Raw genomic sequence first — 19,492 nt, 5'->3', positions numbered from 1 at the left:
ATATATGTCCTGTGGGTGGCCTCTATGTTGGAGAAACAGTCTCTGTCCTGAGAGCAAGGATGAGGTCTCACTGTCATACAATTACAGACCAAAAAACCCATTTACCTGTGGCTAAACATTTCTGTGGTCCAGGACACAACATAGGCAATATGAAAGTTGTAATTTTAAAAGGCAATTTTAAATCACAGACTCATCGGAGAGTGTGGGAGCATAAATTCATTACTATCTTTGATTCTATTCACACAGGACTCAATTTGTCAGAAGGTTTTATGACCCATTACCATATCTGAGCTATCTACTCCAAGTAGCCCTTTGATCTTCAGAACTTTTCATACTACCTATTTGATCTTACTTAATTAAGGATTCTCTCTTCAAGCTCATTGTTTGTTTATTGAAATGTGCTTTAAACTGTATATAAATAAGGTTTCTTCAAAAATTTTGTCATATCAGCCTGATGAAGGGACATAAGCAGTCCCGAAAGCTTGCTTTGTAACAACATTCACTATTATTTGTTAGCCATTAAAAGGTATCATACCCACAAGATTCTTATTTTGTTTCTCTCACTGAGAGCCCTTTTATATATTTTCTTGCTCTTGTGAGGCGGTAATTAAAAATGCGTTTTGTTCATGTACACTAGTGAACCTGTACGCACCAAATAAGAGTCAAACTAGATTCTTAACTAAGTTGATGAAAAAGGTCACCGAGGTGCAGAGAGGGACTCTTATACTGCTGGGCGACTTTAATATCACTCCGAATAATGTGTTGGACTCTTCCTCTGTCTCCAGACCGTCCTCGGACAACCTAAATTGGTGGCTGGATAGAAGTGAACTGTACGATACTTTCAGATGCCTGAATTCTAGTTCAAGGGAATTCACTCACTTCTCTGCAGTTCACCAATCAGCATCGAGGATAGACCTGATTGTGGCAGATATTTTCTCTATTGAGAAATTCAAAAAAGTATACATAGGAGACAGAACGATATCGGATCACTCACCAGTGTATGGTGAGATCTTCATTGGGCCTGCACTTAAAAACGTAAAAATGTGGAAATGTAACTCCACCATCACGCACGATCCCTTACACAAGGTCACAATTCAAAAAGCAATAGATGATTACTTCACAGAGAATACACCAGACTTCACCAACCCATCTACTAACTGGTGTGCCCATAAGGCAGTCATCAGGGGTATCTTAATAAGTATTTCCTCTAGAATCAAGAAAGAGAACAGGGATAAAATTAATAAATTACAGAAATCGATTCGTAATCTGGAACAATCCCTTCTAGTCTGTCCCAGTCCATCTACCGAGAACCAAAATAAATTAGCCAAATTAAGACAGGATTTGAGGAACCTGCTCTATGCACCCTATGAAGCGGCACTTAACTCCTCCAAATTTAAATTTTACTCCTCCATAAATAAACCCACAAGATACATGGCCAATAGAATCAAAAGACTAAGAACCCAAAATACTATTAACAGAATTTCCTCCATCACAGGTAATAATGTCCTATCTCATCCCCAAGACATTGTGAATGAATTTTCTAAATATTACACTAAACTTTACAATCTAAACTCGGACCCCTCATCTCTCCCTCCAAATGAAGCCGACATTAAATCATACCTTGCTAATATTGATCTGCCATCTTTGTCAGTTGATGACTTGAACTCCTTATCTGCACCATTCAATACCATGGAAGTAGAAGGCGTTATTAATCAGCTCGATCTCCATAAATCTCCAGGGCCAGATGGCTATAATAATGCTTACTATAAGGCCTTCTGCACCAGTTTGTCTCCACATCTGGTGAAAATGTTCAATTACGCTTCAGTAATAGGCTCCTTCCCCCCAGAGATGCTAGAAGCTTCAATAACATTAATTCCTAAACAATCAGGTGATCCAAAATTGGTTGGCAGCTATAGGCCGATTTCCCTCATAAACACCGATATAAAAATCTTCTCTAAAGTACTAGCAAATAGACTGAGCCTCATTTTACCTAAACTAGTGGCAAATGATCAGATGGGATTCATTAAAGGTAGACAACCGGCGGACGCCACGAGGAGGGCATTGGATTCCATTAAACTTATTAATTCTACTAAGACCCCAACCGTTCTCATTTCGCTCGACGCCGAGAAGGTGTGACGGACTCAGCTCCTGCTGAGCCCATTTTTTGAGTGGACCCTCTGGGTCGTGGCACCCACCCACCGAGGGCGAGCTGACCTTGTGAGAATCCACCCCCTATACAGGGAGTGTCAGGGGCAAGACCAAGGGGGTGAGCCACCACGACTGCTGGGACCAGACGGCCGGCTCAGGGGACACTAGACGAGTGTCTGACGACAAGGACGAGCAGGAAGCAAGACGAGACTAGACGTAGGTGCAAGGTATCTTCATTAGAATAACACAAGATCACATACAGAGAAAACAAGCAAAACGTGCAAGGTGCGCGCGTGGGCACGCCAAGGTCCATAACATGGTACGTGCCAGATGGCACGCCTAGGCACAGGTAATGGCATGATGGCATCGGACTCCGGACTGCTGGCAAACCGACAGGGTCCAGGGATCAGGCTGCGGACGTCAGCTCCGGACATCAGGCCGCAGTCATCTGGTTCCGGACCTCTGGCAACGGTCGGCAGGTTCCGGGCATCCGGCAGGCAAACCAGGGTTCAGGCAAGGAGGCACGACAGATATCCAAGCAGGGTGCGTGTTTAGGGAACACGCCAAGGTCCAAGGCTAGGTGCGTGTGTAGGGGACACGCCAGGGTCCAAGGCTAGGTGCATGTGTAGGGGACACACCAGGGTTCAAGACTAGGTGCAAGGCAAGGTGCGTGTGTAGGGGACACGCCAGGGTTCAAAGCGAGGTGCGTGTGTAGGGGACACGCCAAGGTTCGCAAACGAGACAGGGTGCGTGTGTAGCCACGCCAAAGCATAGAATAAGACAGTGCGTGTAGAGACACGCCAAGGTACAAGGTACAAGACAGAGTGCGTGTAGAGACACGCCAAGGTACAAGACAGAGTGCGTGTAGAGACACGCCAAGGTACAAGACAGAGTGCGTGTAGAGACACGCCAGGGTTCAGAGCAGGGCTGCGTGCTAGGAGCTACGCAGGGACGCACACCTCACTGGCCAATGCACACGGCTGTAACGCCAGCACGAGGCACGACTAAGGCAAAGGAGGGGGCAAAGGAACCTTCGTGCTAGGAGCCACGCCAGGGTTCAGGGCAGGGTGCGTGCTAGGTGCGTGGCACTTACCACGGCACAGGAGACGGCCAAGGGGAACCCACGCCGGGGTTCAATGCAAGGACAAGGCAGGGAACAAGGCAAGGAACAAGCAGAAACAGAGCCAGGTCAGAGCGAGGACAGAGTCTAGCAGCGGAGCGTAGGCAGAAGCCCAGAGCCGGGCCAAGGGAAGACCTTGGGACTAGACATAGAAATGAGCACTAAGGAGAGGAGAAATGGTGCGTGTGCCAGGGAGCACTACAGAGCACCATAGGAGAGAGCGAGGCAGAGCAAGCAAAGACTGAGACCATAGGGAGGAACACAAAGCAAGGAATAGCAAGGCAGAGAACACAGGGAGGACTACAAGTCAAAGCATAGCAAAAGCAAAACATGGCAAAAACAGGCGAGGCAGAGAACACAGGAAGGACTAGAAGTCAAAGCATAGCTAAGGCGAGACATAGCAAAATAGACTAAGACAGAGAACAGCAGAAGGACTACATGGCAAAGCAAGGCAAAGACAAACATGGCACAAGACAAGAGGCGGAATACGAGCACGGAGCGTGTGCAGAGACGCACTACAGAGCAAAGTGCAAGGGCACAGAATAGAGGGAGCAACCCCACAGACCCAGAGCCTTGCAGGGAAGCAACACAATAATCAGGCCCTGAGCATAGGAAGAGGCGGCCTGATATAGGGCATAGCACCTCCTCCTCCAGGTCAGGACCAGGGGAGCACTTCCGGGATTCTAGACATGACGAGATGATAGCAGAACCAGACAGTGCAGGATCTTAGGAAACGTCACATGATCAGGGTTTCAGACATGACGAGATGATCACCGAACCAACCAGTGCAGGATCCTAGGAAGAACACATGATCCGGGATTCTAGACATGACGAGATGATTGCAGAACCAGACAGTGCAGGATCTTAAGAAACATCACATGATCAAGGACTCCAGACGTGACGAGAAGATCACAGAAGGCAGAGCAGAAACGCAGGGATCCTGCAGCTCAGACATGAGGTGAGTCTGCACACAGCTCTAGCGAAAATGCAGGACAGCAGACAAAACATGTGCATGCACATCGCTCCAGGAGTTCTTGAGACAAACAGACATGGCGGACGTGACAGAAGGCATTCGATCGTATCGATTGGTACTTTCTCAGGCAGGCCCTAATTAAATTTGGATTTGACAAACACTTAATCACCACCTTCATGTCACTTTACAAAGGTCCAACGGCAAAAATTGTTAGCAATAACCATGTCTCAGACATTTTTGCTATAAACAATGGCACGAGACAGGGCTGTCCCCTTTCACCGCTGCTATTTAATCTTGCATTACAACCCCTAGTAGAATACATTAGAACAAATCCCAAAATTACCGGTCTTAAGGGCATGTCACACTAAGAGATATCGCTAGCAATATCGCTATAACTAGTGACGTTATAGCGATATTGCTAGCGATATCTCTGTGTCTGATACTTACCAGCGATCGGCTCCCCCGCTGCTTATCGCTGATCGCGCGAGAACGTTCAGGACCGTTTCTCGTCGTCCGCTTCCTGTGGCGCTTCCTGCTGTGAGGACGAGCGACGCGTGGAGCCGGGCGGGAGGACGCAGGATCGCCTGGTGTGACAGGTAAGTAGCGATCCCCGTCCCCAGCGATGTCGCTAGTGAGATCTGCCTATGTGGCAGCTCACTAGCGACCACTTAGCGATGTACCAGCGATCCTGACCGCGTCATATCGCTGGTCGGGATCGCTGGTACATCGCTAAGTGTGACAGTACCTTTAGTACGATTAACCGCCATCACAAGATTAGCCTCTTCGCGGATGATATTATCCTGACTCTTACCAACCCCGTTACATCCACTACAGAAGCCCTAAAGGAATTGGAAATATTTTCTTCCCTTTCAAATTTCAAAATAAATGGCCCCAAATCCAATATCCTACCTATCCACGTCAACTCTGAAGATACTAACCTGTTAAAAGCAACAACATCACTTAACTGGTGTTATGACGAGTTTCTTTACCTCGGAGTCATTATCAATAAAAATTTGGCTAAGACAGTTAAATCTAACATGAAGACTATAACTGATTCAATTATTAGGGATAGTGCCGTCTTCAAAGACAGAGGCTTGACTTGGTGGGGAAGAACTTTGGCAGTCAAACTGTTTACCCTGCCAAAAATTTTATACATTTTGAGATGTATTCCACTACCTATCTCTACGCCATGTTTGACAAATATTCAGTCCCAGGTGAATAATATAGTTTGGAACAATAAGAAATCCCGAACCGACACTAGAACTCTGTTTAAGAGTAAACCACATGGTGGTCTAAGCCTTCCTAACATCACTGCCCAGTACCATACACTTTTATTAAAGCAAAGTGCTCCGTGGCTTTCAGATCTTCCTGCTCCCGCATGGCTGGATCTTGAAATTGAAATCAATAAAGGTAGACACCCTAAACTCCTGATCAATAAAGCCATTTCCAATCTCCCGACCTGCGAACAGTCACATCCGTTATTCCAAGCAATTACTTCGGCTTGGTACAAAATAGCTAGAATTGACAGTCGTAGCCAGAAACGGTCTACGTTACATAGAGTACCTATAGCCTTTATTTACTCTTTCCTGGGTCTTACCGCACGCTATCAATGGGCCGACTTTAACATCCGAACATTGGGAAATATCTCGGAGGGTCCTAACCTTTTAAGTTTCAGCTCTATTAAAACTGTATTCAAAGTACCATCCTCCGCCTTCCACGAATACATGTCATTAAAAGAATATGCAAAGACGTTTCTTAACAAGAAACCGAGATTTTCAGAGGCGTCCTTAAAGATTATGACCAACCCAATGCACCGGATCTTTTGGGGACATAAGTTTATTTATAATTGCTTTAATAAAGATTCATCTGTAACTAAGAGTTCTTATATGAACGCTTGGGAGAAATCCCTCAGCCTTTCTGTCTCCTCAGAGGAGTGGGAAGATGCTTTTACATTTTCCAACAATGCCACAATTTCTATGCCCCTTCTGGAGTCGCACTTCAAAGTGTGCTCCAGATGGTACTACACACCATCTAGATTGGCTCATATGAACTCTTCAAATTCTCCACTTTGCTGGAGAACATGCGGTTTCAGGGGGGACCTGTTACATGTTTTCTGGAGCTGTCCTACAGTGATGGCTTTCTGGTCTGAGATTTCCTCTACCATTATTTCTAAACTCACAGGTTTTACATTTACTCTATCACCTCAATTGGCCTTACTTTCTCTGGATACCAAATGCTTAGATAGAACTCTGCAATCTATTGTCCTACACATTTGTATGGTGGCTAAGAACTGTATTGCCTTTCATTGGAAAAGCCCCACCTTACCCAATTCTAGTTTCATAATCAAATTACTCTCTCAACACAGAGCACTGGAACTTAAATTTGCTTTATCTAATAATAGTTTCGGTAAGTTTTACCAGAAATGGTCTAGGTGGGACCAGGTCTTTCCACCCTCACTAGTCTAAATAGATCTAATAACCAGATTTTAGGCCTATGACATGTTATGTCGTTGCACTGTCTCTTCTGATCCGTGTATCTTTATGACTTTATGATACTACTATTTGTCAAGGGATGATTCCCTTGTTTTTCAGGCTAAAATGTTGCTAGCCTTTAACTATTTGTTATGTATGTTCTGTTTTGAGTTCTCCTTCCCCTTTCCTTCCCTCTTTCCTCGTTCCTTCCCCCCCTCCCTGCCCTTCCTTCTCCGTCCCTCCCTACACTTTAAATTTAAAAACCCAATAAACTGTTGGAAAAGAAAAATGCGTTTTGTTCTTGACAATCCTCTGCTACCGTACGGTCTCAAAAGGTGTTCTGACAGCTGGAAGGCTTCATCCCCTACACAGACAAATGGCATAGGTGGACCAGATGTTTGCGGCAGCGGTCTAGGGGATGGGAACTGGAAGGTGTTTCCATACAGTTTACGCCCCATGGCAGACAGTTTGAAAACTTGAGTCATTGGAGCGGCCATAGGCCCCAATATCAACAGCAATAAATTTGTATTCCGCGTCAGCGATGGCCATGAGGACAATTGAAAAATATTTCTTGTAATTGAAATATTCCGATCCCGATCCGGCTGGCTTTACAATGCGGATATGTTTCCCGTCCACAGCGCCCAAGCAGTTCGGAAACTGACATATCTGTTGAAATTTTTCTGAAATTTCAATCCACCTCTCTGTTGTGGGCTCTGGTAAAAACTCTTCAGCTAAGGAGTCCCACAGTGCACGGCATGTGTACTTCACTATTCCAGATATGGTGGAAATCCCGAGTCTGTACTGGAAATGCAGTGACGAAAGGGATTCTCCAGTTGCAAGAAATCTGTGGGGAATTAAAAAACAATAAATTAGTTTAAAATCACAGCATTACATGCCAAAAGTCAGCTTATAACACTTGGAGATGCAAACTACCACCAACAAGATTGCAGTGAAAGTGTGCTCTGATGCGAGCATATCCAATAAATGTGGCTTACCTTAAAGTCACCATCAGACGCTCTGCGGGTGAAACAGAGAAGCGGCAATAGGTGTCCGCTTTTCTTATGAGGTGTGCAATGCGCTCCACCAAGTAATCAAAATTCTCCGTTTTCATCCGAACATATCCAAAAAATGTATCCGGGTTTCGTCTAAGGTCCATGCAGAGTGTAGAATAGACCCTACGCGTCATTCTCTTGGCTGTGATGGGGTGGATCCACAAACGTCGTCTACGATGCCTGATTCGCTGCTGCTGTCTCGCTCTCTCCTTCTCCAGAACAATAACCCTCAAACGATTCGCCTCCGCTGTAAAATCCGCCAAATTCTTCAAAATATTTCCAATCACAACATCCATCTTCGCCAGTAACTTGCTCTTCTCTCCAACCTGCACTTTCTCCTCTACAACCTGTCAAAGAAGGGCTGTAGGAACACGCTATATATAGTTTTTCAGTAGCCAATCCCTTTCGGAAGGCCACAAGGGGCGATTTTAAAAACCGGATCCGGCGTAATCCGTCGAAAAACGGATCGAAAACCGGATGAGACGGATCCGGTTTTGGCTGTCAAGCGCAAGACTGATCCAGCAGAAAACCAGATCTGTCACATCCGGTTTTACTAAACATTTGCCGGATCCGGCACGACGCCGGAACGCGCCTGACCCCGAAAACCTGATGTGTGAAAGTAGCCTTAGCAATAAAGGAAAATGGCTCCTTCTCAGCAGTATACACCCACAGACAGGCACAAAGCACTTCAGTATAAGCTTGGTGTCTGTAGGAGGCGGACCTGGAGCTGCTGCCGGATGCGCATTTTCCCTTTTCAGGTTCCGTGGTTGTGTTTAGCTTTTTCCCTTTGTCTTTCAGGTACTTCTGAGGGTAACTAGATGTAATTTCTGACCCTGTTTTCCCGTACCTATGCTACGGAGAGAGCAGTGTGGTGTCACCTACATCACCCACTCTCAGGCCCGCAGGCAGGACCTAATCCCCTGTCAACCTTAGGGGTGTTTCAGGGTGATTCCTGGTGGTCTCTCCTTTGCCTTTTTCCACTACTCTCTCCTTGTAGAGGGCTGGGAGGAAGACTGTGGTTCCCCCCCCCCCTTCTGGTAAGGGGTTGATGCAGTCTTCTGCACCATCTGGGGACTGTGCGGGAAGGAGGATCCGTGACACTTTCCCACCCGAGGGCTCCTGATGTGATCCTCATTGCTGCGGAGTGATCGGGACTCGCCACAGGTATGTTCCCTCCTCTCCCTCCGCAGTGGCAGGCGTCGCCCCCAGGGTACACTGTCACTTAGGGACAGGGCGGCGTTAATGGTTGAAATGACCTGGCAGCTGAGGCCATTTTTCCAATGGCCACACCCCTTTCTTGTCTTCCTGCAGTCAGTCACTGTTGTGCTTTTAAAAAGCGTGCTCTTTATGTTCAGTGGGAGGCATCGTCCTCCTCTTCTTTTGCGTCTGTCCACGCCTCCCGCAGCGTGCGTTTTTTGGCGCGCTTTTTCCGCTATCACAAAACTTCTCCTTCCTGGCTGTTCACATCTCTGGCATGCCAGCCAATCCGAGAGGGACCTTGGTTTTTGCCGGCCAGCAGATTCTTCTGGCTGGTCACACCCCCGGCTTGTCAGCCAATAGGATGCTTGCTTGCTCTTTGGCCAGCCAGCAGATTGTAGCGCTGTGGGACAAGCCGAGGAGACTTTGCATACCGCTGCACACTCTGCAATCGTGCGCTCTCTGCGGACGCTCTGCACAAAGGGAGCCACAACTTCCACAGTCCTTCTGCTGGTCGTCGCGAGCATCGGGTAGGCTCTGTCCTTTGTCTAGCTCCTCCATAGCAGTATCCTCCAAGGCTCAATTTATGTCCAACACTAGAGAGGTTTTTTTGCCCCTCCTAAGCCCACTGTGATTCACTACGCCTGTGCCCTTTGTAAAAGAAAGTGATCTTCAGTCCTCCCCTTTCTGCCCGTCTTTCAGCCCCTCCGCCATGTCTGACCCACAAGAGCCCCCTAACACCCATTATGAGAGCACTCACCTCCCTCCGAAGTGGGCTGTTGCCGTGTCCCAATCGGTCCCCGAGTTGACAAAAATTTCAGTCCCTGGTCCAGGTTCTGGAACGACTTCCATATTTGTCCAATGCTGCCAGTGCTCCGACCGCTTCTCGCAGTGATTCTCGCACCTGACCGCAACCTTCATAGGAACAAATCGAACTCAAGGCATAAGTGAACTCTTTCCAACTCTTCTTCCAGTTCTATGGGTCCCTCTGCATTCTCCTGGATGCATCCCCCCCCCCATGCCCCCTCCTTGGAGGTGGCTTTTGGGTCAGATGCGGATTCTCAGTCTGAGTTTGATAAGGACCAGACTTCAAAGATTCAGGACATGGTCATTAGCCTTATCCTCGTTATTACCCAAACTCTGAACCTGAAGGTGGACATGGCACCTATTTAGGAGCATCCCATCTCCTTCAAATAGGTAAAATGTCTTTCCCGGAATTTTCCTAATCACAGGGAATTTAAAACGATTATGTCCAAACACTGGGAACACCCTGAAAAGTGCTTCCCAGGAAGGAAGTTGCTCGATATTCTCTATCCCTTTATTCCAGACCTCGTTGGTAGATGGGAACAATCCCCTAAATTTGATTCACTGGTTTTTCACCCGTCTTGTAAGACAGTCCTTTCTGTGTCAGACAGTGCATCCCTGAAGGATTCCACATACTTGGCTAAGTCAGCTTTTGAAGCAGCTGGTGCCTCTGTCCCATTTTTTTTCTCTTTTTTTTTTTTCTTCCGCCTAGGTGGCAAAATCCATATCTGCCTGGGCAAGAATGCTTCGCCAGGGCACCCTAGCGGCAGCTCTTCCGGATGAGTTGGCAGATTTGGTAGTCCAGATTGCCCATGCCGGCAAATATCTTTTGACTACTTCCTTGGGTGTGGCCAGTTGCTCTGCCAGGGCAACCAGCAATATTGTTGCTATTTGCTGCATTCTCTGGTTGAAAGCGTGGAATGCAGATTCACCATCAAAGTCGCTCACTGGCCTTGCCTTTCAAGCCTTTTCAAGACTTTTTTTTTTTTTTTTTTTGGGTCCAAACTGGATCAAATAATTTCCAATGCGACCGGCGGTAAAAGCACCTCGCTTCCCCAGTCCAAGCCTTAGTGTCTGTTTAATAAGAGGTCACTTCAGTTTTGTTCCTTTTGGCCCTCTTCTGCATCAGGAACTTCTGCCCAGCAGGATCGCTCTTCTGCCCAATGGGAAAGGAAGAGGCTGTCTTTCAAGCCAGCTTCTCACCAGCGACCATGAGGTCGCTCTTCCAAGTTTTCAGGGTCCTGCGCCAACAGGTTATCCTTGGCGTGATGGACCACCCTTAACCTGGGAATCTCTCCAGGGTGGGAGGCCGGCTTCTTCTCTTGCTGGACGCCTGGTGGTCAACGATGCCTGGGTCAAAGATGGTCATGTCCAATTACAAAATTGAAATCCCCCCGCCCCCCAGGAAGACGTTTCTTTCTGTCTCACCCGCCAAAACATTCATCTCGGGCCCCAGGGGTTCTTCAGGCCGTCTCTTCCCTGCTGCGCAGGGGTGTAATTGTGGCCGTTCCCTGGAACACATGGGTTTTCAGGGTTCTATCCCAATCTTTTCTTAGTCCCGAAGAAAGACTGATCGCTCCATCCGATTTTTGGACCTCAAGCGATTGACCCGTCACGTTCAGATCCGCCATTTCAGAATGAAGTCCCTACATTCGGTAATTGCCTCCATGGAACCGGGAAAATGTCTTTGTTCTGTAAACATTCAGGATGCTTATCTTCACATTCCTGTTTGTGTTACGCATCACAGATTCCTACTGTTTGTGATCTAGAAGGATCACTATCATTTCATGGCCCTTTCTTTCGGCTTGGCCTCTGCTCCCAGAGTATTCGTGCACTTTAAAGCCTCCAGCTCCTCTACCCCTAAGGTCCTGCATGAGAGTTCTGGGGAAGATGATTGCTGCCATGGAAGCTGTGCCTTTTAGCCAGTTCCATACTTGTCCTCTTCAGCTGGCCCTCTTGTCGGCTTGTGACAAGAGGACCGTCTCCCTGGACCTACTCGTGCTTCTGCCTCTCTGGGTGAGAGAGTCTCTGACCTGGTGGACGCTATCAGATTCAGTCCTGAGAGTGAGGTCTTTCCTTCGTCTCCGGTGGCAGGTCATTGCTACCGATTCCAGTCTCCTCGGTTGGGGATCAGTCTTTCTACATCACACAGTGCAGGGTCACTGGAATGCCCAAGAAGCCACTCTCCCCATCAATCTACTGGAGATCAGAGCAATTTTCTTTGCCCTTTGCCGCAGGCAGACCCTCCTCGCAGGTCAGCCGGTCTGCATACAGTCAAACAACGCCACCACCATGGCCTACGTAAACCATCAGGGCGGGAATCGCAGCAAACTGGTGATGACAGAGGTAACAAGGATTCTGCGATGGGCGGAGCGTCACGTTCCCGCCGTACACATTCTGTGGTGGAAAACTGGACAGCCGATTTTCTGAGTTGTCAGGGTCTTGCATCGGGCGAGTGGTCTCTCAATCCTGCAGTGTTCAACCAGATATGCCAGAAATAGGGCACACTGGACATTGACCTGATGGCGTCTCAGATGAACCACAAAGTTCCTCAGTACATGTCCAGGGCCAGGGATCCGCTAGCCATTGGTTGTGAGGCTTTAGTAATCCCGTGGTCCCAATTCCAATTATCTTTTTCTGCTTCTCCCCTTGATTCCGTTGTGAAAAAGATGAAGGCAGAAGGAATTCCAGTAATCCTAATAGCTTCAGACTGGCCAAGACGGGCTGGTACATTGAGCTGGTGAATCTGCTTATGGACGTCCTAGGAGGCTTCTGGAAAGTCTGGATCTTCTCTCGCAAGGCCCCCACTTCCACCAGAGTTCAGTCTCTGAGTTTAACGGCATGGCCATTGAGGCCGCATTCTTGAGTGAGGCCAGTTCTTCCCATCAAGTCATTCAGACCATGATTAGGACGATATAACCAGCATCTTCGCTTATGTACCACAGATAATGGAAGGCCTTCTTCCGGTGGTGTGAGGCCATCAATTTGGTTCCCATGTCCTTTTCTCTTACTTCTATTCTTTGGTTTTCTGCAATCCGCTCTTAACTCGGGTCTATCACTCAGTATTCTGAAGGGGAAAGTTTCTGCTCTGCCAATTCTTTTCTAACGAGATCTGGCATCTCGTTCCCAGGTAAAGACTTTTCCTCAAGGAGTTGCCTACCTGGCCCCTCTTTACTTTATCGTCCCCCAATAGATCCATGGGATATTAACCTTGTCCTCGGCGCACTCCATCGTGCTCCTTTTGAGCCCATTCTAGACATTGTTTTCTCTCCTGTCTTGGAAAGTTGCCTTCTTAGTTGCCATTACATCCATCAGGAGAGCCTCTGAGCTTGTCTATCAGGACAAGGTAGTTCTCAGACCTGTTCCTTCCTTCCTACCTAAGGTGGTATCTTCATTTCACATTAATGAAGACATTGTCTTTCCTTCTCTATGTCCTTCTCCTGTCCGTTCCCTGGAGAAGTCCCTCCACAAGTTGGATCTGATAAGAGCTATCCTAGTCTACCTGTCAAGGACTGCTTCCTTTTGCCACTCTGATGCCTTATTTGCTTTCTCAGAAGCTGGGAGTCCCTTACGACGACGACCTTCGAAGTCCGCTATTGCCTGTTGGATTCGTTCGGCAATATTGAAAGCTTACTGCATTCAGGGCAAACCCAGTATTGCTATAAATATGTAGTAAAAGGCTAAACTGAACCTCAAATTGACAGCTGAACAACCTAAAACGTAAAGAAGTGATTCTTACCCATGTGGATCTTGGTAAGACACCTGACTGATAGCCCAAATGTGCATTTCGCGTGGGCTTCCTCGGGTGCCGTGCTAATAGTTGTCTGAATTGATAGAGATATATATATATATATATATATATATATATATATATATATATATATATATATATATATATATATATATATATATAATATATATATATATACACAGTACAGACCAAAAGTTTGGACACCCCTCATTCAAAGAGTTTTCTTTATTTTCATCACTATTAAAATTGTAGATTCACTCTGAAGGCATCAAAACTATGAATTATAACATAGTGTGAAACAACTGAGAATGTCTTATTCGAGGTTCTTCAAAGTAGCCACCTTTTGCTTTGATTACTGCTTTGCACACTCTTGGCAATTATTATCTTGGTTAATTATATAATTCCACAGGTGTTAATTCATAGTTTTGATGCCTTCAGAGTGAATCTACAATTTTCATAGTGATGAAAATAAAGAAAACACTTTGAATGAGGTGTGTTCAAACTTTTGGTCTGTACTGTATATATATATTATATATACACTTAGGAAAAAAACCACTGTGAGCACAACTAGGGGGTGGTGCTAAGGTTAGGTTCCCAAACCATATAGACAGTAGATATAAAACCTAGCACTCAACTTAAGTGTGTTCGAAGGAAGATTTATTGTAGTACGCAAGAAACCGTTTCAGTCAAATGGGGCTTATACACGAGTATATACGGTATATGACCATGTAACCTACAATGTATATACTTTTGTTGTATTTTATTTTTCATTTTTTATGGTTTATTTTCTTCTTTTGTTATATGATCTTCACTTATTTACTAATCTTTGTAGTAACTGAAGGTCACATTTGACCGAAACTTTTTTTGTGTACTACAATAAATCTTCCTTCGAACACACATAAGTTGAGTGCTAGGTTATCTACTGTGTGTATCTACTGACATACCATGTGACTCTTCGATTGCACACAGGTGGACTATAAAACGGTCCCACTAGTTAACCCCTTTAGTGAACACCATAAAAAAATAAAAAACAAGGCAAAAACAATGCTTTATCATACTGCCAAACAAAAAGTGGAATAAGACGCAATGAAAATGGTTAATATAAATAAACATGGTACCTTTGAAAACGTCATCTTGTCCCACTAAAAACAAACCGCCATACAGCATCATCAGCAGAAAAATAAGTTATTGCTCTCAGAATAAAGCGATGCAAACCGAATGATTTTTTTCTATAAAATAGTTTTTATTGTATAAAAGTGCCAAAACATAATAAAAAATGTAAATGTGGTATCGCTGTAATCGTACTGACAAGAAAAATAAAACTACCTTTTAATTTTACCACACACGGAACGGCATAAACCCACTCCGTCTCCCAAAAGATTCCTGAAATGTTCGTTTTTGTTCATTCTGTCTCCCATAAATCGGAATAGAAAGCGATCAAAAAATGTCATGTGCCAGAAAATGGTACCAATAATGTCAGTTCGTCCTGCAAAAAAACAAGACCACATGATTTTGTGGGCCACAATATGGAAAAATTATATCTCTCAAAATATGGTGATGCAAAAACTATTTTTTGCAATAAAAAGCGTCTGTTAGGGTGACAGTAGCCAAACATAAAAACCTAATATAAATCTGGTATCGCACCGACCCGAAGAATAGTCGCCTGTTCACTTATACCTCACGAACGGCGCAAAAAATAAAGAAATCTAATTCTTCACATGCTGTATATTTTTTTTTCATACTGTCTCCCAAAGCGCTGAGCGCTTGCATCAAGGTTTCCGTGTAAATCTCTGAAATACGTGATTCAGGCGGAATCTCTGGTGGACGATTCCCTCTAATGAGGCAGATGGAGGCACTGTGTATGCAGTCTGACCTATGACCTGGCGGTATCCGTCTATTGAGGATTGCATAAAAGTGCCATCGGCCACAGTTTTTTTTTAATTTTCTTTTGCGTACTTCTGAAAAGGAAATCGCTGAACAGAGGCCGGATGGAGCCTCATTATAGTGAATGGATCTCTCGGGGGTTGGGGGGGGGGGTTTCATCAGAATCATTTCACTCAGATTTAGATGGAAGCCCCAAGGGTAGAGCTACAGATAAATGTGATCCTAAAAGTTATGTGAAATGTTTCCAATAAAAACTTCAACTCAATACACAAAAAAAAGCAAGTCCTCACTCAGGTCAGTCATCTGTTAACGGAAATATAGGGGTCTTCCACGTTACTGGAAGCAAAGGCTCTGGAAAAGTGAAATGGCTCCTCATCCGCCAAAAGAAATTCAGCAAATTTTCCACTCCAAATTCAAATGAGCCCAACAGTGTGCCTAAACCACATATTGCATCAAAGTTTGGCATTTCTGAAGTGATGAGAGCCCACCTAACTTACGGGTGCATGCCTCCAGAAGTATGGGCTGGACATGACATACTTGTGACTGCAACGTACTGGTCACTACAGTGTACTGGTCACTACAACAGCAGTTTGCAATTTTCACTCTGCAACATTCATTGCTGCTTATTTCAGGAAAATACCCATGGAGTCAAAATCGTCACTACATCTATAGATAAATTCCACAAGGGATGTAGTTTCATAAATGGGGTCACTTGAAGGGGGGATTCTGCCCTTCTAGCAATTAGGGTCTCTGTATATGGAGTCTCCAAACTTTTCTAGGAACATCTGCGCTCCAGGAGGCAAATAGCGCTCCATTCCTCCCGAGTCTCTGTATGGCTAGGTAGTACTGTACAGGCACATATGGGGTATAGCCATGTTCAGTAGAAATTGTGGGGCAAATTTTGGTGCCGTTTTTACTCTCTTCATTTGTGAAAATGTAAAATCTGGGGCTAAAACAATTTTGGATTTAAAAATGTATTTATTTTTTCATTGCCCAATGGTATACACCTGGTGTCAAAATGGTCCCTGCACCCCTAGATGAATTCATTGAGAGGTGTAGTTTGTAAAATGGGGTCACTTATGGGGGTTCTGCTGTTTTGGCCCCTCATGGGCTCTCCCAGTGGGTCAAGGCACCTGCAAACCATAGCAGTAAAATCTGGTGCTCCTTGCCTTCTGAGTTTCTGGCACAGTGCAAAAAATATTTATCGGTTGCATGTAAGGTATTGGTGCACTCAGTAAAAAATGAACCTGAGTTTGTTGTAAAAACAAAATTCCTCTTACGCTCAGAAAAATTAAAAACTTGGGGCTAAAACAACATTTTAGTTGTAAAAATGTAATTTATTCATTCTTAACCGCTCAGTGTTATAAAATTCTGTGAGGCACAAGTGGTGTCAATATGATCACTGCACCCCTAGATGAATTCATTGGGGAGTGTAGTGTGTAAAATGAGTTCACATATAGGGGGGTTTCTGTTGCTCTGGCACCTCAGGGGCTCTGTCAATGTGACATGGCACCCTCAATCTATTCCAGCAAAATCTGAACTCCAGTATGGCGCCTCTGAGCTTTGCACTGTGCCTCAATAGTATTGAATGGTGCAATTTCTCCTGATAACCTGCTGTATTGTAAGATTTCCAATGGATTGTAATGAATAAGAAAATGCGCACACAAGAATTGAATTTACTATATAAATGATGATATTAAAATATAAAACTATAAATACATATGCATTAATCAGAAACAGGCATTATTCATACGTTACATTATTCAGATAGTCTCATCTCGGTGTCCTCTCTATACAGTATATACTATATTAAACTGATTGAAACCATATAAAAATAACTCATAGTATACACCTGCTATGTCCTGAAAATGCAAGATTTGGAGCTAAAATAACATTTTTGTGGGGAAAATGTGTTTTTTTTTTTTTTTTTTTTTTTTTTTTTTTTGGGGGGGGGGGGGGTTTTAAATTTTATTTTCACAGCTTAATGTTTTAAACTTATGTGAAGCACCTGGGTGTTCAAGGTGCTCGCCACACAAATACATAACTTCAGGGGTCTAGTTTCCAAAATGGGGTCATTTGTGGGGTTATTCCACTGTTTGGGAACATCAGGGGCTCTCCATGACGTCTGCTAATGATTTGAGGAAATTTTACATTAGAAATATCAAATGACGCTCCTTCCTAGCTCTGCCGTGCGACCAGACAGTAGATTTCTCCCTCGTATGGTGTATCTGCATTCTCAAGAAATTGCTTAGCAAAAAATGGACCCCAAAATTTGTTATTGCACTTTATCAAATTAAAAAAAATTTGATCTGAAGTAAAAAAATTTTTTTTTGTGAGGGGGGGGGGGGGGAAAGTTTTGTTTTTTTTTCCCCACATTACAAAAATTCAAGGAAACACCTGAAGGGTTAATAAACTTCTTGAATGTGTTTTTGAGCACCTTTTAGGGGTGGAGCTTTTAGGATGGTGTCCCTTTTGGGTATCTTCCATCATGTAGACCCCTCAAAGTGACTTCAAATGTGATGCGGTCCATACAAAAAAAATCAAATTTTGTTGGAAAAATGAAAAATTGGTTACATTTTAACCCCTATAACTTCCTAACCAAAAAAAATTTGGTTCCAAAATGGTGCTGATGTTTAGTAGATATTTGGGAAGTGTTACTTAATTATTTTATGTGACATATCCCTGTAATTTAAAGGCATGAAAATTCAAAGTTGGAAAATTGCAAAATTGTCAAAATTATTGCCAAACTTTTTTTTTTCTTCACAAAAATGTAAGTCGTATCAAAGAAATTTGACCAGAATCATGAAGTACAATATGTCATGAAACCCTATCACAGTGATCAAAATAAAAAGAATAGTAAATAATCCCCCCTCTATCACCCCCTTAGTTAGGGAAAAATAATGAAATAAAGAAAATATATTTATTTTCATTTTCCCATTAGGGTTAGAGTTCGGCTTAAGTGAGTTGGGCTAAAGTTAGGGTTAGGGTTGGGATTAGGGTTAAGGGTGTGTTGGGGTTAGGGTGACATTAGAATTGAGGGGTTTCCACTGTTTAGGCACATCAGGGGCTCTCCAAACATGACATGTTATCTGATCTCGATTCTAGCCAATTCTGCATTGAAAAATTCAAACGGTGCTCCTTCCCTTCCAAGCCCTGCCGTGCCCCCAAACAGTGGATTACCCCCACATATGGGGTATTGGCGTATTCAGGAGAAATTGCACAACGAATTTTGTGGTTCATTTTCTCTTTTTACACTTGTGAAAAAAAAAAAAATGGTTCTGAAGTAAAATGTTTGAAAAAAGTTAAATGTTAATTTTTTTCCTTCTACATTGCTTCAGTTCCTGTGAAGCACATAAAGGATTAATAAACTTCTTGAGGCTGTGTGCCCACGATGTGTTTTGTTAAGCGTTTCCGCAGCGTTTGAGCCGGCTCAGACGCTGCAGAAACGCTTAAAAGATGCATCAAATTAATTAGCATACGTTTTTGGCTTTTTGTGCCAATGCATGCGTTTTTCACCGCTCAGGAATCGCTTAGCGGCTAAAAACGCAGCATGCTCATTAATTCCCGCAGTGCGGAGCATTTTTAGCCATCCCCAGTGATCCCAGAAATCGCGTGTCAAAAACGCGTCAAAAAGCGCGCAAAAAACGCTTGGAAAAAGACGCGCGTTTTCTGGGAAGGGGATCCTTTTCCTGAGCGTTTAACAACGCTAGCGTGGGCACATAGCCTGAATGTGGTTTTGAGCACCAAGAGGGGTGCAGTTTTTAGAATGGTGTTTGGGTATTTTCTGTCATATTGACCCCTCAGTGACTTCAAATATAATGTTGTCCCCAAAAAAAATTATATATATATATATATATATATATATATATATATATATATATATATATATATATTAAAAAAAAAAAAAAAAAATTATAAATTTTGTTGTAAAAAAAAAATAGAAATCGCTGGTCTACTTTTTACCCTTGACCTCCTAACAAAAAAAATTGTTTACAAAATTGTGCTGATGAAAAGTAGACATGTGGGAAATGTTATTTATTAAGTATTTTGTGTGACATATCTCTGTGATTTAAGGGCTTAAAAATTAAGTTT

General features: G+C 44.1%; 1 protein-coding gene across 1 annotated transcript in view; it reads left to right on the top strand.

Annotated features, from left to right (window-relative positions):
• The window catches only part of ALDH9A1 (aldehyde dehydrogenase 9 family member A1), a 191,695-nt gene that overhangs the window by 41,425 nt on the left and 130,778 nt on the right, over window positions 1-19,492 (top strand). The window lies entirely within an intron of this gene.

This window comes from Dendrobates tinctorius, unplaced genomic scaffold (genome assembly GCF_039654945.1).
Source record: "Dendrobates tinctorius isolate UK_male_01 unplaced genomic scaffold, ASM3965494v1 ptg000012l, whole genome shotgun sequence".
NCBI classification, from domain to species: Eukaryota; Metazoa; Chordata; class Amphibia; order Anura; family Dendrobatidae; genus Dendrobates; species Dendrobates tinctorius.
This window is presented reverse-complemented; position numbering and strand designations above follow the sequence as displayed.